The sequence below is a fragment of the Cetorhinus maximus genome, chromosome 8 (assembly GCF_964194155.1).
Source record: "Cetorhinus maximus chromosome 8, sCetMax3.hap1.1, whole genome shotgun sequence".
NCBI classification, from domain to species: domain Eukaryota; kingdom Metazoa; phylum Chordata; class Chondrichthyes; order Lamniformes; family Cetorhinidae; genus Cetorhinus; species Cetorhinus maximus.
The window spans coordinates 57,818,531-57,836,350 of NC_135886.1; positions in this window are offsets into that span (position 1 = coordinate 57,818,531).

Here is a 17,820-nt window from a genome sequence, read left to right on the forward strand (position 1 = left end):
CCCAGTTCATCAGTGAGTTTATCACCAACTCCCAGTTCATCAGTGAGTTTATCACCATTTCCAAGTTCATCAGTGAGTTTATCACCAACTCCTGTTCATCACTGTGTTTAACAACAACTCACAGTTCATCAGTGAATTTATTACCAACTACAAGTTCATCAGTGAGTTTATCATGATCACTCCCAGTCCCTCAGTGATTTTAACACCAACTCCTAGTTCATTAGTGAGTTTATCACCAACTCCCAGTCCTTCAGTCAGTTGATCACCAATCCCTGTTCTTCACAGAGATTATCACCAACAATCCCAGTTCATCAGCCTCTTTATCACCAACAATCCCTGTTCATCAGTGAGTTTATCACCAAATCCAAGTTCATCATTGAGTTTCTCCCCAACACTTCCTGTCCATCAGTAAATTTATTACCAACACTACCAGTTCATCTATTGTTTTTATAGGATCACTCAGTGTCCATCAGTGATTTTATCACCAACTCTCACTTCATCGGTGAGTTTATCACCAACTTCCAGTTCATCAGTGTGTTTATCACTAACTCCCAGTTCATCAGTCAGCTTTTCACCAACTCACCGTTTATCAGTTAGTTTATAACCAACTGTCAGTTCATCAGGGAGTTTATCACCAACTCCCAGTTTATCATTGAGTTTATCACCAATTCCCAGTGCATCAGTGAGTTTATCACCAACTCTTGCTCATCACTGAGTTTAACAACAACTCCCAGTTCATCAGTGAATTTATTACCAACTCCAAGTTCATCAGTGAGTTTATCATGATCATTCCCTGTCCCTCAGTGATTTTATCACCAACTCCCAGATCATTAGTGAGTTTATTACCAACTTCCAGTTCATCAGTGAGTTTATCACCAACTCGCAGTTCATCAGTGTGTTTATAGCTAACTCCCAGTACATCAGTGAGTTTATTACTAACTCTCAGTTCATCAGTGAGTTTATCACCAACTCCTTTTCATCACTGAATTTAACAACAACTCCCAGTTCATCATTGAAATTTTCACCAACTCGCTGTTCATCAGTGTGTTTGTCACTTACTCTCACTTCATCAGTGAGCTTATCACCATCTTCTCCAATTTATCAGTGAGTTTATCACCAACTCCCAGTTCATCAGTGAGGTTATCATGAACTCTCAGTTCATCAGTGAATTTGACACCAATTCCCGCAGTTTATCAGTGAGATTATCACCAACTCCTAGTTCATCAGTCAGTTTATCACCAAACTCCCAGTTCATCAGTCTGTTTATCACTAACTCCCAGTTCATCAGTGAGCTTCTCACCAACTCACTGTTCATCAGTGAGTTTGTCACCAACTCCCAGTTCATCAGTGCGTTTATCACCAACTCCCAGTTCATCAGTGAGTTTATCACCAACTCCCAGTTCATCAGTGAGTTTATCACCAATTCCCAGTTCAGCAGTGAGTTTATCACCAACTCCTGTTCATCACTGAGTTTAACAACAACTCCCTGTTCATCAGTGAATTAATCACCAACTCCAAGTTCATCAGTGAGTTTATCATGATCACTCCCTGTCCCTCAGTGATTTTATCACCAACTCCCAGTTCATTAGTGAGTTTATCACCTACTCCCAGTTCATTAGTGAGTTTATCACCAACTTCCAGTTCATCAGTGAGTTTATCACCAACTCCCAGTTCGTCAGAGAGGTTATCATGAACTCTCAATTCATCAGTGAGTTTGTCACCAATTCCCCCAGTTTATCAGTGAGATTATCACCAACTCCAAGTTCATCAGTCAGTTTATCACCAATCTCCCAGTTCATCAGTGAGTTTATCACCAACTCCCAGTTCTTCAGTCAGTCGATCACCAATCCCTGTTCATCACAGAGTTTATCACCAACAATCCCAGTTCAGCAGTGAATTTATCAACAACTCACTGTTCATCATTGAGTTAAACGCCAACTCCAAGCTCATCAGTCAGTCTATCACCAACTCCCAGTTCATCAGTGTGTTTGTCACTAACTCTCACTTCATCAGTGAGTTTATCATCAACACTCCCAGTTCACCAGTAAGTTGATCACCAAAAATTCCAGTTCATCAGTGGTTTTAGCACCAACAATCTCAGTTCATCAGTGAATTTATCACCAACTCCCAGTTCATCAGTAACTTTATCACCGACAATCCCTGTTCATCCGTGAGTTTATCACCAACTTGCAGTTCATCAGTGAGTTTATAACCAAATCCAAGTTCATCATTGAGTTTCTCCCCAACACTCCCTGTCCATCAGTAAATTTATTACCAGCACTCCCAGTTCATCTGTTATTTTAATATGATCACTGAGTGTCCATCAGTGATTTTATCTCCAACTCCCACTTCATCAGGGAGTTTATCAACAACTCCCAGTTCATCAGTGTGTAAATCACTAACTCCCAGTTCATCAGAGACTTTATCACCAACAATCCCAGTTCATCAGTGATTTTATCACGAACTCCTAGTTGATCAGTGAGTTTATCACCAACTCCCAGTTCATCAATGAGTTTATCACCAACTCCCAGTTCATCAGTGAGTTTACCACCAACAATCTCAGTTCATCAGTGTGTTTATACCTAACTCCCAGTTCATCAGTGAGTTTATTACTAACTCTCAGTTCATCAGTGAGTTTATCACCAACTCCTGGTCATCACTGAGTTTAACAACAACTCCCAGCTCATCATTGAATATATCACCAACTCCAAGTTCATCAGTGAGTTTATCATGATCACCACCTGTCCCTCAGTGATTTTATCACCAACTCCCAGTTCCATAGTGAGTTCATCACGAACTTCCAGTTCATCAGTGAGTTTCTCACCAACTTGCAGTTCATCAGTGTGTTTGTCACTAACTCTCAGTTCATCAGTGAGTTTATCACCATCTTCTCCAGTTTATCAGTGAGTTTATCACCAACTCCCAGTTCGTCAGAGAGGTTATAATGAACTCTCAGTTCATCAGTGAGTTTATCACCAATTCCCCCAATTTATCAGTTAGATTATCACCAACTCCTATTTCATCAGTCAGTTTATCAACAATCTCCCAGTTCATCAGTGAGTTTATCACCAACTCCCAGTTCTTCAGTCAGTTGATCACCAATCCCTGTTCATCACAGAGTTTATCACCAACAATCCCAGTTCATCAGTGAATTTATCAACAACTCACTGTTCATCATTGAGTTTAACGCCAACTCCCAGCTCATCAGTCAGTCTATCACCAACTCCCAGTTCATCAGTGTGTTTGTCACTAACTCTCAGTTCATCAGAGAGTTTATCATCAACACTCCCAGTTCATCAGTAAGTTTATCATCAAAAATCCCAGTTCATCAGTGGGTTTAGCTCCAACAATCTCAGTTCATCAGTGAATTTATCACCAACTCCCAGTTCATCAGTCACTTAATCACCAACAATTCCTGTTCATCAGGGAGTTTATCACCAAATCCAAGTTCATCATTGAGTTTCTCCCCAACACTCCCTGTCCATCAGTAAATTTATTACCAACACTCCCAGTTCATCTGTTATTTTAATATGATCACTCAGTGTCCCTCAGTGATTTTATCACCAACTCCCACTTCATCAGTGAGTTTATCACCACGTCCCAGTTCATCAGTGTGTTTATCACTAACTCCCAGTCCATCAGTGATCTTTTCACCAACTCATCGTTCATCAGTGAGTTTATCACCAACTCCCAGTTCATCAGTGAGTTTATCACCAACTCCCAGTTCATCAGTGAGTTTATCACCAACTCCCAGTTCATCAGTGAGTTTATCACCATTTCCAAGTTCATCAGTGAGTTTATCACCAACTCCTGTTCATCACTGTGTTTAACAACAACTCACAGTTCATCAGTGAATTTATTACCAACTACAAGTTCATCAGTGAGTTTATCATGATCACTCCCAGTCCCTCAGTGATTTTAACACCAACTCCTAGTTCATTAGTGAGTTTATCACCAACTCGCAGTTCATCAGTTTGTTTATAACTAACTCCCAGTTAATCATTGAGATTTTACTAACTCTCAGTTCATCAGTGAGTTTATCACCAACTCCTGGTCATCACTGAGTTTAACAACAACGCCCAGTTCATCATTGAATTTATCACCAACTCCAAGTTCTTCAGTGAGTTTATCATGATCACTCCCTGTCCCTCAGTGATTTTATCACCAACTCCCAGTTCATTAGTGAATTAATCACCAACTTTATGTTCATCAGTTTCTCAGCAACTTGCAGTTCATCAGTGTGTTTGTAACTAACTCTCAGTTCATCAGTGAGTTTATCACCATCTTCTCCTGTTTATCAGTGAGTTTATCACCAACTCGCAGTTCTTCAGTGAGGTTAGCATGAACTCTCAGTTCATCAGTGAGTTTGTCACCAATTCCCCCTGTTTATCAGTGAGATTATCACCAACTCCTAGTTCATCAGTCAGTTGATTACCAATCTCCCAGTTCATCAGTGTGTTTATCACTAATTCCCAGTTCATCAGTGAGCTTTTCACCAACTCACCGTTCATCAGTGTGTTTATCACCAACTCCCAGTTCATCACTGTGTTTATCACCAACTCCCAGTTCATCAGTGAGTTTATCACCAACTCCCAGTTCATCAGTGAGTTTATCACCAACTCCTAGTTCATCAGTGAGTTTATCACCATCTCCTGTTCATCACTGAGTTTAACAACAACTCCCAGTTCATCAGTGAATTTATCACCAACTCCAACTTCATCAGTGAGTTTATCATGATCACTCCCAGTCCCTCAGTGATTTTATCACCAACTCTCAGTTCATTAGTGAGTTTATCACCAACTTCCAGTTCATCAGTGAGTTTATCACCAACTCACAGTTCATCAGTGTGTTTATAGCTAACTCCCAGTTCATCAGTGAGCTTATTATTAATTCTCAGTTCATCAGTGCGTTTTTCACCATCTTCTCCAGTTTAACAGTGAGTTCATCACCAACTCCCATTTTGTCAGAGAGGTTATCATGAACTCTCAGTTCATCAGTGAGTTTGTCACCAATTCCCCCAGTTTATCAGTGAGATTATCACCAACTCCTAGTTCATCAGTCAGTTTATCACCAATCTCCCAGTTCATCAGTGAGTTTATCACCAACTCCTGTTCATCAGTGAGTTTTTCATGATCACTCCCTGTCCCTCTGTGATTTTATCACCAGCTCCCAGTTCATTAGTGAGTTTATCACCAACTTCCAGTTCATCAGTGAGTTTATCACCATCTCGCATTTCATCAGTGTGTTTATAGCTAACTCCCAGCTCATCAGTGAGTTTATTATTAACTCTAAGTTCAGCAGTGATTTTATCACCAACTCCCGTTCATCACTGAGTTTAACAACAACTCCCAGTTCATCAGTGAATTTATCACCAACTCCAAGTTCATCAGTGAGTTTATCATGATCACTTCCTGTCCTGCAGTGATTTTATCAACAACTCCCAGTTCATTAGTGAGTTTATCACCAACTTCCAGTTCATCGGTGAGTTTATCAGCAACTCGCAGTTCATCCGTGTGTTTGTCACTAACTCTCAGTTCATCAGTGAGTTTATCACCAACTCCCAGTTATTCAGTGAGGTTATCATGAACTCTCAATTCATCAGTGATTTTGTCACCCATTCCGCCAGTTTATCAGTGAGATTATCACCAACTCCTAGTTCATCAGTCAGTTTATCACCAATCTCCCAGTTCATCAGTGTGTTTATCTCTAATTCCCAGTTCATCAGTGAGCTTTTCACCAACTCACCGTTCATCAGTGAGTTTATCACCAACTCCCATTTCATCAGTGAGTTTATCACCAACTCCCAGTTCATCAGTGAGTTTATCACCAACTCCCAGTTCATCAGTGAGTTTATCACAAACTCGCAGTTCATCCGTGTGTTAATAGCTAACTCCCAGTTCATCAGTGAGTTTATTACTAACTCTCAGTTCATCAGTGAGTTTTTCACCATCTTCTCCAGTTTATCAGTGAGTTTATCACAAACTCCCAGTTCGTCAGAGTGGTTATCATGAACTCTCAGTTCATTAGTGAGTTTGTCACGAAATCCCCCAGATTATCAGTGAGATTATCACCAACTCCTGGTTCATCAGTCAGTTTATCACCATTCTCCAAGTTCATCAGTGAGTTTATCACCAACTCCCAGTCCTTCCGTCAGTTGATCACCAATCCCTGTTCATCACAGAGGTTATCACCAACAATCCCAGTTCATCAGTGAATTTATCAACAACTCACTGTTCATCATTGAGTTTTACGCCAACTCCCATCTCATCAGTCAGTCTGTCACCAACTCCCAGTTCATCAGTGTGTTTGTCACCAACAATCCCAGTTCATCAGTGAGTTTATTACTAACTCTCAGTTCATCAGTGAGTTTTTCAACATCTTCTCCAGTTTATAGGTGAGTTTATCACCAACTCCCAGTTCGTCAGTGAGGTTATCATGAACTCTTAGTTCACCAGTGAGTTTGTCACCAATTCCCCCAGTTTATCAGTGAGATTATCACCAACTCCTAGTTCATCAGTCAGTTTATCACCAATCTCCCAGATCATCCGTGATTTTATTACCAACTGCCAGTTCTTCAGTGAGATTTTCACCAACTGACCGTTCATCAGTAAGTTTATCATCAACTCCCAGTTCATCAGTGAGTTTATCACCAACTCCCAGTTCATCAGTGAGTTTATCACCAACTCCCAGTTCATCAGTGAGTTTATCACCAACTCCCAGTTCATCAGTGAGTTTATCACCAACTCCTGTTCATCGCTGAGTTAAACAACAACTCCCCGTTCATCAGTCAATTTATCACCAACTCCCAGTTCATCAGTGAGTTTATCACCAACTTCCAGTTCATCAGTGAGTTTATCACCAACTCCCAGTTCATCAGTGAGTTTATCACCAACTCCTGTACATCACTGAGTTTAACAACAACTCCCCGTTCATCAGTCAATTTATCACCAACTCGCAGTTCATCAGTGAGTTTATCACCAACTCCCAGTTCATCATTGAGTTTATCACTAACACCCAGATCATCAGTGAGTTTATCTACAACTCCCAGTTCATTAGTGAGTTTATCACGAACTCCTGTTCATCAGAGAGTTTATCATGACCACTCCCTGTCCCTCAGTGATTTTATCACAAACTCCCAGTTCATTAGTGAGTTTATCACCAACTTCCAGTTCGTCAGTGAGTTTATCACCAACTCACAGTTCATCAGTGTGTTTATAGCTAACTCCCAGTTCATCAGTGAGTTTATTACTAACTCTCAGTTCATCAGTGAGTTTTTTACCATCTTCTCCAGTTTATCAGTGAGTTTATCACCAACTCCCAGTTCGTCAGTGAGGTTATCATGAACTCTCAGTTCATCAGTGAGTTTGTCACCAATTCCCCCAGTTTATCAGTGAGATTATCACCAAGTCCAAGTTCATCAGTCAGTTTATCACCAATCTCCCAGTTCATCAGTGAGTTTATCACCAACTCCCAGTTCATAAGTGAGTTTATCACCAACACCCAGTTCATCAGTGAGTTTATCACCAACTCCCAGTTCATCAGTGAGTTTATCACCAACTCCTGTTCATCAGTGAGTTTATCACCAACTCCCAGTTCATCAGTGAGTTTATCACCAACTCCTGTTCATCAGTGAGTTTATCATGATCACTCCCTGTCCCTCAGTGATTTTATCACCAACTCCCAGTTCATTAGTGAGTTTATCACCAACTTCCAGTTCATCAGTCAGTTTATCACCAACTCGCAGTTCATCAGCGTGTTTATTGCTAACTCCCAGTTCATCAGTGAGTTTATTACTAACTCTCAGTTCACCAGTGAGTTTTTTACCATCGTCTCCAGTTTATCAGTGAGTTTATCACCAACTCCCATTTCGTCAGAGAGGTTATCATGAACTCTCAGTTCATAAGTGAGTTTGTCACCAAATCCCCCAGTTTATCAGTGAGATTATCACCAAGTCCAAGTTCATCAGTCAGTTTATCATCAATCTCCCAGTTCATCAGTGAGTTTATCACCGACTCCAAGTTCTTCAGTCAGTTGATCATCAACTCCCTGTTCAGCACAGAGTTTATCACCAACAATCCCAGTTCATCATTGAGTTTAACGCCAACTCCAAGCTCATCAGTCAGTCTATCACCAACTCCCAGTTCACCAGTGTGTTTGCACTAACTCTCAGTTAATCAGTGAGTTTATCATCAACACTCCCAGTTCATCAGTAAGTTTATCACTAAAAATCCCAGTTCATCAGTGGGTTTATCACCAACTCCCAGTTCATCAGTCACTTTATCAGCAACAATCCCTGTTCATCAGTGAGTTTATCACCAACTTGCAGTTCATCAGTGAGTTTATAACCAAATCCAAGTTCATCATTGAGTTTCTCCCCAACACTCCCTGTCCATCAGTAAATTTATTACCAAAACTCCCAGTTCATCTGTTATTTAAATATCATCACTCACTGTACATCAGTGATTTTATCACCAACTCCCAGTTCATCAGTGAGTTTATCACCAACTCCCAGTTCATCAGAGAGCTTTTCACAAACTCACCATTCATCAGTGAGTTTATCACCAACTCCCAGTTCATCAGTGAGTTTATCACCAACTCCCAGTTCATCAGTGAGTTTATCACCAACTCCTGTTCATCAGTGAATTTATGACCAACTCCAAGTTCATCAGTGAGTTTATCATGATCACTCCCTGTCCCTCAGTTATTTTATCACCAACTCCCAGTTCATTAGCAGCTTTATCACCAACTTCCAGTTCATCAGTGAGTTTATCACCAACTCGCAGTTCATCAGTGTGTTTGTCACTAACTCTCAGTTCATCAGTGAGTTTATCACCATCTTCTCCAGTTTATCAGTGAGTTTATCACCAACCCCCAGTTCTTCAGTGAGGTTATCATCAACTCTCAATTCATCAGTGAGTTTATCACCAACTCCCAGTTCATCAGTGAGTTTATCACCAACGCCCAGTTCATCAGTGAGTTTATCAACAACTCCCAGTTCATCAGTGAGTTTATCACCATCTCCCAGTTCATCAGTGTGTTTATCACCAACTCGCAGTTCATCAGTGTGTTCATAGCTAACTCCCAGTTCATCAGTGAGTTTATTATTAACTCTCAGTTCATCAGTGAGTTTTTCACCATCTTCTCCAGTTTATCAGTGAGTTTATCACCAACTCCCAGTTCGTCAGAGAGGTTATCATGAACTCTCAGTTCATCAGTGAGTTTGTCACCAATTCCCCCAGTTTATCAGTGAGATTATCACCAACTCCTAGTTCATCAGTCAGTTTATCACCAATCTCCAAGTTCATCAGTGAGTTGATCACCAACTCCCTGTTCATCACAGAGTTTATTAACAACAATCCCATTTCATCAATGAATTTATCAACAACTCACTGTTCATCTTTGAGTTTAACGCCAACTCCCAGCTCAACAGTGTGTTTGTCACTAACTCTCAGTTCATCAGTGAGTTTATCATCGACACTCCCAGTTCATCAGTAAGTTTATCACCAAAAATCTCAGTTCATCAGTGGGTTTAGCACCAACAATCTCAGTTGATCAGTTAATTTATCACCAACTCCAAGTTCATCAGTGAGTTTATCATGATCACTCCCTGTCACTCAGTGATTTTATCAGCAACTCCAAGTTCATTAGAGAGTTTATCACCAACTTCCAGTTCATCAGTGAGTTTATCACCAACTCGCAGTTCATCAGTCAGTTTATCACCAATCTCCCAGTTCATCAGTGTTTTATCACCAACTCCAAGTTCTTTTGTCAGTTGATCAACAACTCCCTGTCCATCACAGAGTTTATCGCCAACAGTTCCAGTTCATCAGTGAATTTATCAACAACTCCCAGTTCATCAGTCACTTTATCACCAACAATGCCCATTCGTCAGGGAATTTATCAACAACTCACAGTTCAGCAATGAGTTTAACGCCAACTCCCAGCTCATCAGTCAGTCTGTCACCAACTCCCAGTTCATCAGTGTGTTTGTCACAAAATCTCAGTTCATCAGTGAGTTTATCATCAACACTCCCAGTTCATCAGTAAGTTAATCACCAAACGATCCAGTTCATCAGTCGGTTTATCACCAACAATCTCAGTTCATCTGTGAATTTATCACCAACTCACAGTGCATCAGCCACTTTATCACCAACAATCCCAGTTCATCAGTGAGTTTATCACCAACTCCCAGTTCATCAGTTAGTTTATCACCAACTCCCAGTTCATCATTGTGTTTGTCACTAACTCTCAGTTCATCAGTGAGTTGATCATCAACACTCCCAGTTCATCAGTCAGTTTATCGCCAAAAATCCCAGTTCATCAGTGGGTTTATCACCAACAATCTCAGTTTATCAGTGAATTTATCACCAACTCCCAGTTCATCAGTGAGTTTATCACCAACTCACAGTTCATCAGTTAGTTTATCACCAACTCCCAGCTCATCAGTGTCTTTGTCAATAACTCTCAGTTCATTAGTGAGTTTTTCATCAACATCAACAGTTCATCAGTCAGTTTATCACCTAAAATTCCAGTTCATCAGTGGGTTTATCACCAACAATCTCAGTTTATCAGTGAGTTTATCACAAACTCCCAGTTCATCAGTGTGTTTGTCACTAACTCTCTGTTCATCAGTGAGTTTGTCACCAATTCCCCCAGTTTATCATTGAGTTTGTCCCCAACTCCCAGCTCATCAGTCAGTTTATCACCAACTCCCAGTTCATCAGTGGGTTTATCACCAACAATCTCAGTTTATCAGTGAGTTTATCACAAACTCCCAGTTCATCAGTGTGTTTGTCACTAACTCTCTGTTCATCAGTGAGTTTGTCACCAATTCCCCCAGTTTATCATTGAGTTTGTCCCCAACTCCCAGCTCATCAGTCAGTTTATCACCAACTCCCAGTTCATCTGTCACTTTTTCACCAACAATCTCAGTTTATCAGTGAATTTATCACCAACTCCCAGTTCATCAGTCACTTTGTCACCAACAATCCCTGTTCATCAGTGAGTTTATCACCAACATGCAGTTCATCAGTGAGTTTATAACCAAATCCAAGTTCATCATTGAGTTTCTCCCCAACACTCCCTGTCCATCAGTAAATTTATTACCAACACTCCCAGTTCATCTGTTATTTTAATATGATCACTCACTGTCCCTCAGTGATTTTATCACCACCTCCCGGTTCATTAGTTTGTTCATCACCAACTTCCCGTTCTTCAGTGAGTTTATCACCAACTCGCAGTTGATCAGTGTGTTTATAGCTAAATCCCAGTTCATCAGTGAGTTTATTACTAACTCTCAATTCATCAGTGAGTTTTTCACCATCTTCTCCAGTTTATTAGTGAGTTTATCACCAACTCCCAGTTCTTCAGTGAGGTTATCATGAATTCTCAGTTCATCAGTGAGTTTGTCACCAATTCCCCCAGTTTATCAGTGAGATTATCACCAACTCCTAGTTCATCAGTCAGTTTATCACCAACTCCCAGTTCATCAGTGTTTTTATCACCAACTCCCAGTTCTTCAGTCAGTTGATCACCAATCCCTGTTCATCACTGAGTTTATCACCAACAATCCCAGTTCATCAGTGAATTTATCAACAACTCACTGTTCATCATTGAGTTTAACTCCAACCCCCATCTCACCAGTCAGTCTGTCACCAACTCCCTGTTCATCAGTGTGTTTGTCACTAACTCTCAGTTCATCAGTGAGTTTATCATCAACACTCCCAGTTCATCAGTAAGTTTATCACCAAACGTTCCAGTTCATCAGTCGGTTTATCACCAACAATCTAAGTTCATCAGTGAATTTATCACCAACTCCCAGTTCATCAGTCACTTTATCACCAACAATCACTGTTCATCAGTGATTTTATCACCAACTCCCAGTTCATCCGTGAGTTTATCAACAACTCCCGGTTCATCAGTAAGTTTGTCATCAATTCCCAGCTCATCAGTGAGTTTATCACCAACTCCCAGTTCATCAGTGTGTTTGTCACTAAATCTCTGTTCATCAGTGAGTTTGTCACCAATTCCCCCAGTTTATCGTTGAGTTTATCCCCAACTCCCAGCTCATCAGTAAGTTTATCACCAAAAGCTCCAGTTCATCAGTGGGTTTATTAACCACAATCTCAGTTCATCAGTCACTTTATCACCAACAATCCCTGTTCATCATTGAGTTTATCACCAACTTGCAGTTCATCAGTGAGTTTATAACCAAATCCGAGTTCACCATTGAGTTTCTCCACAACACTCCCTGTCCATCAGTAAATTTATTACCAACACTCCCAGTTCATCTGTTATTTTAATATGATCACTCACTGTCCATCAGTGATTTTATCACCAACTCCCAGTTCATCCATGAGTTTATCACCAACTCCCGGCTCATCAGTAAGTTTGTCATCAATTCCCAGCTCATCAGTGAGTTTATCACCAACTCCCAGTTCATTAGTGAGTTTATCATGATCACTTCCTGTCCCTCAGTGATTTTATCACCAACTCCCACATCATTAGTGAGTTTATCAGCAACTTCCAGTTCATCGGTGAGTTCATCAGCAACTCCCAGTTCATCAGTTAGTTTATCACCAACTCCCAGTTCATCATTGTGTTTGTCACTAACTCTCAGTTCATCAGTGAGTTTATCATCAACACTCCAAGTTCATCAGTCAGTTTATCACCAACTCCCAGTTCATCAGTATGTTTGTCACTAGCTCTCAGTTCATCAGTGAGTTTGTCACCAATTCCCCCGTTTATCATTGAGTTTAACCCAACTCCCAGCTCATCAGTAAGTTTATCACCAGTAGTTCCAGTTCATCAGTGAGTTTATCACCAACAATCCCTGTTCATCAGTGAATTTATCACCAACTCCCAGTTGATCAGTCACGTTATCACCAACAATCCCTGTTCATTATTGAGTTTATAACCAAATCCGAGTTCATCATTGAGTTTCTCCCCAACACTCCCTGTCCATCAGTAAATTTATTACCAACACTCCCAGTTCATCTGTTATTTTAATATGATCACTCACTGTCCATCAGTGATTTTGTCACCAACTTCGAGTTCATCCGTGAGTTTATCACCAACTCCCAGTTCATCAGTAAGTTTGTCATCAATTCCCAGCTCATCAGTGAGCTTATCACCAACTCCCAGTTCATCAGTTAGTTTATCACCAACTCCCAGTTCATCATTGTGTTTGTCACTAACTCTCAGTTCATCAGTGAGTTTATCATCAACACTCCCAGTTCATCAGTCAGTTTATCGCCAAAAATCCCAGTTCATCAGTGGGTTTATCAATGACAATCTCAGTTTATCAGTGAATTTATCAACAACTCCCAGTTCATCAGTGAGTTTATCACCAACTCCCAGTTCATCATTGAGTTTATCACCAACTCCTGTTCATCACTGAGTTTAACAACAACTACCAGTTCATCAGTGAATTTATCACCAACTCCAAGTTCATCAGTGAGTTTATCATGATCACTCCTTGTCCCTCAGTGATTTTATCACCAACTCCAAGTTCATCAGTGAGTTTATCATGATCACTCCTTGTCCCTCAGTGATTTTATCACCAACTCCCAGTTCATTAGTGAGTTTATCACCAACTTCCAGTTCATCAGTGAGTTTATCATCAACTCCCAGTTCATCAGTGAGTTTATCACCAACTCCGAGTCCATCAGTGAATTTATCACCAACTCCCAGTTCATCAGTGAGTTTATCACCAACTCCTGTTCATCACTGAGTTTAACAACAACTCCCCGTTCATCAGTGAATTTATCACCAACTCCAAGTTCATCAGTGAGTTTATCATGATCACTCCCTGTCACTCAGTGATTTTATCAGCAACTCCAAGTTCATTAGAGAGTTTATCACCAACTTCCAGTTCATCAGTGAGTTTATCACCAACTCGCAGTTCATCAGTCAGTTTATCACCAATCTCCCAGTTCATCAGTGTTTTATCACCAACTCCAAGTTCTTTTGTCAGTTGATCAACAACTCCCTGTCCATCACAGAGTTTATCGCCAACAGTTCCAGTTCATCAGTGAATTTATCAACAACTCCCAGTTCATCAGTCACTTTATCACCAACAATGCCCATTCGTCAGGGAATTTATCAACAACTCACAGTTCAGCAATGAGTTTAACGCCAACTCCCAGCTCATCAGTCAGTCTGTCACCAACTCCCAGTTCATCAGTGTGTTTGTCACAAAATCTCAGTTCATCAGTGAGTTTATCATCAACACTCCCAGTTCATCAGTAAGTTAATCACCAAACGATCCAGTTCATCAGTCGGTTTATCACCAACAATCTCAGTTCATCTGTGAATTTATCACCAACTCACAGTGCATCAGCCACTTTATCACCAACAATCCCAGTTCATCAGTGAGTTTATCACCAACTCCCAGTTCATCAGTTAGTTTATCACCAACTCCCAGTTCATCATTGTGTTTGTCACTAACTCTCAGTTCATCAGTGAGTTGATCATCAACACTCCCAGTTCATCAGTCAGTTTATCGCCAAAAATCCCAGTTCATCAGTGGGTTTATCACCAACAATCTCAGTTTATCAGTGAATTTATCACCAACTCCCAGTTCATCAGTGAGTTTATCACCAACTCACAGTTCATCAGTTAGTTTATCACCAACTCCCAGCTCATCAGTGTCTTTGTCAATAACTCTCAGTTCATTAGTGAGTTTTTCATCAACATCAACAGTTCATCAGTCAGTTTATCACCTAAAATTCCAGTTCATCAGTGGGTTTATCACCAACAATCTCAGTTTATCAGTGAGTTTATCACAAACTCCCAGTTCATCAGTGTGTTTGTCACTAACTCTCTGTTCATCAGTGAGTTTGTCACCAATTCCCCCAGTTTATCATTGAGTTTGTCCCCAACTCCCAGCTCATCAGTCAGTTTATCACCAACTCCCAGTTCATCAGTGGGTTTATCACCAACAATCTCAGTTTATCAGTGAGTTTATCACAAACTCCCAGTTCATCAGTGTGTTTGTCACTAACTCTCTGTTCATCAGTGAGTTTGTCACCAATTCCCCCAGTTTATCATTGAGTTTGTCCCCAACTCCCAGCTCATCAGTCAGTTTATCACCAACTCCCAGTTCATCTGTCACTTTTTCACCAACAATCTCAGTTTATCAGTGAATTTATCACCAACTCCCAGTTCATCAGTCACTTTATCACCAACAATCCCTGTTCATTATTGAGTTTATCACAAACTTGCAGTTCATCAGTGAGTTTATAACCAAATCCAAGTTCATCAGTGAGTTTCTCCCCAACACTCCCTGTCCATCAGTAAATTTATTACCAACACTCCCAGTTCATCTGTTATTTTAATATGATCACTCACTGTCCATCAGTGATTTTGTCACCAACTTCGAGTTCATCCGTGAGTTTATCACCAACTCCCAGTTCATCAGTAAGTTTGTCATCAATTCCCAGCTCATCAGTGAGCTTATCACCAACTCCCAGTTCATCAGTTAGTTTATCACCAACTCCCAGTTCATCATTGTGTTTGTCACTAACTCTCAGTTCATCAGTGAGTTTATCATCAACACTCCCAGTTCATCAGTCAGTTTATCGCCAAAAATCCCAGTTCATCAGTGGGTTTATCAATGACAATCTCAGTTTATCAGTGAATTTATCAACAACTCCCAGTTCATCAGTGAGTTTATCACCAACTCCCAGTTCATCATTGAGTTTATCACCAACTCCTGTTCATCACTGAGTTTAACAACAACTACCAGTTCATCAGTGAATTTATCACCAACTCCAAGTTCATCAGTGAGTTTATCATGATCACTCCTTGTCCCTCAGTGATTTTATCACCAACTCCCAGTTCTTTAGTGAGTTTATCACCAACTTCCAGTTCATCAGTGAGTTTATCATCAACTCCCAGTTCATCAGTGAGTTTATCACCAACTCCGAGTCCATCAGTGAGTTTATCACCAACTCCCAGTTCATCAGTGAGTTTATCACCAACTCCTGTTCATCACTGAGTTTAACAACAACTCCCCGTTCATCAGTGAATTTATCACCAACTCCAAGTTCATCAGTGAGTTTATCATGATCACTCCCTGTCACTCAGTGATTTTATCAGCAACTCCAAGTTCATTAGAGAGTTTATCACCAACTTCCAGTTCATCAGTGAGTTTATCACCAACTCGCAGTTCATCAGTCAGTTTATCACCAATCTCCCAGTTCATCAGTGTTTTATCACCAACTCCAAGTTCTTTTGTCAGTTGATCAACAACTCCCTGTTCATCACAGAGTTTATCGCCAACAGTTCCAGTTCATCAGTGAATTTATCAACAACTCCCAGTTCATCAGTCACTTTATCACCAACAATGCCCATTCGTCAGGGAATTTATCAACAACTCACAGTTCAGCAATGAGTTTAACGCCAACTCTCAGCTCATCAGTCAGTCTGTCACCAACTCCCAATTCATCAGTGTGTTTGTCACAAAATCTCAGTTCATCAGTGAGTTTATCATCAACACTCCCAGTTCATCAGTAAGTTAATCACCAAACGATCCAGTTCATCAGTCGGTTTATCACCAACAATCTCAGTTCATCTGTGAATTTATCACCAACTCACAGTGCATCAGCCACTTTATCACCAACAATCCCAGTTCATCAGTGAGTTTATCACCAACTCCCAGTTCATCAGTTAGTTTATCACCAACTCCCAGTTCATCATTGTGTTTGTCACTAACTCTCAGTTCATCAGTGAGTTGATCATCAACACTCCCAGTTCATCAGTCAGTTTATCGCCAAAAATCCCAGTTCATCAGTGGGTTTATCACCAACAATCTCAGTTTATCAGTGAATTTATCACCAACTCCCAGTTCATCAGTGAGTTTATCACCAACTCCCAGTTCATCAGTTAGTTTATCACCAACTCCCAGTTCATCTGTCACTTTTTCACCAACAATCCCTGTTCATCAGTGAGTTTACCACCAACTCCCAGTTCATCAGTCACTTTGTCACCAACAATCCCTGTTCATCAGTGAGTTTATCACCAACTTGCAGTTCATCAGTGAGTTTATAACCAAATCCAAGTTCATCATTGAGTTTCTCCCCAACACTCCCTGTCCATCAGTAAATTTATTACCAACACTCCCAGTTCATCTGTTATTTTAATATGATCACTCACTGTCCCTCAGTGATTTTATCACCACCTCCCGGTTCATTAGTTTGTTCATCACCAACTTCCCGTTCTTCAGTGAGTTTATCACCAACTCGCAGTTGATCAGTGTGTTTATAGCTAAATCCCAGTTCATCAGTGAGTTTATTACTAACTCTCAATTCATCAGTGAGTTTTTCACCATCTTCTCCAGTTTATTAGTGAGTTTATCACCAACTCCCAGTTCTTCAGTGAGGTTATCATGAACTCTCAGTTCATCAGTGAGTTTGTCACCAATTCCCCCAGTTTATCAGTGAGATTATCACCAACTCCTAGTTCATCAGTCAGTTTATCACCAACTCCCAGTTCATCAGTGTTTTTATCACCAACTCCCAGTTCTTCAGTCAGTTGTTCACCAATCCCTGTTCATCACTGAGTTTATCACCAACAATCCCAGTTCATCAATGAATTTATCAACAACTCACTGTTCATCATTGAGTTTAACTCCAACCCCCATCTCACCAGTCAGTCTGTCACCAACTCCCTGTTCATCAGTATGTTTGTCACTAACTCTCAGTTCATCAGTGAGTTTATCATCAACACTCCCAGTTCATCAGAAAGTTTATCACCAAACGTTCCAGTTCATCAGTCGGTTTATCACCAACAATCTAAGTTCATCAGTGAATTTATCAC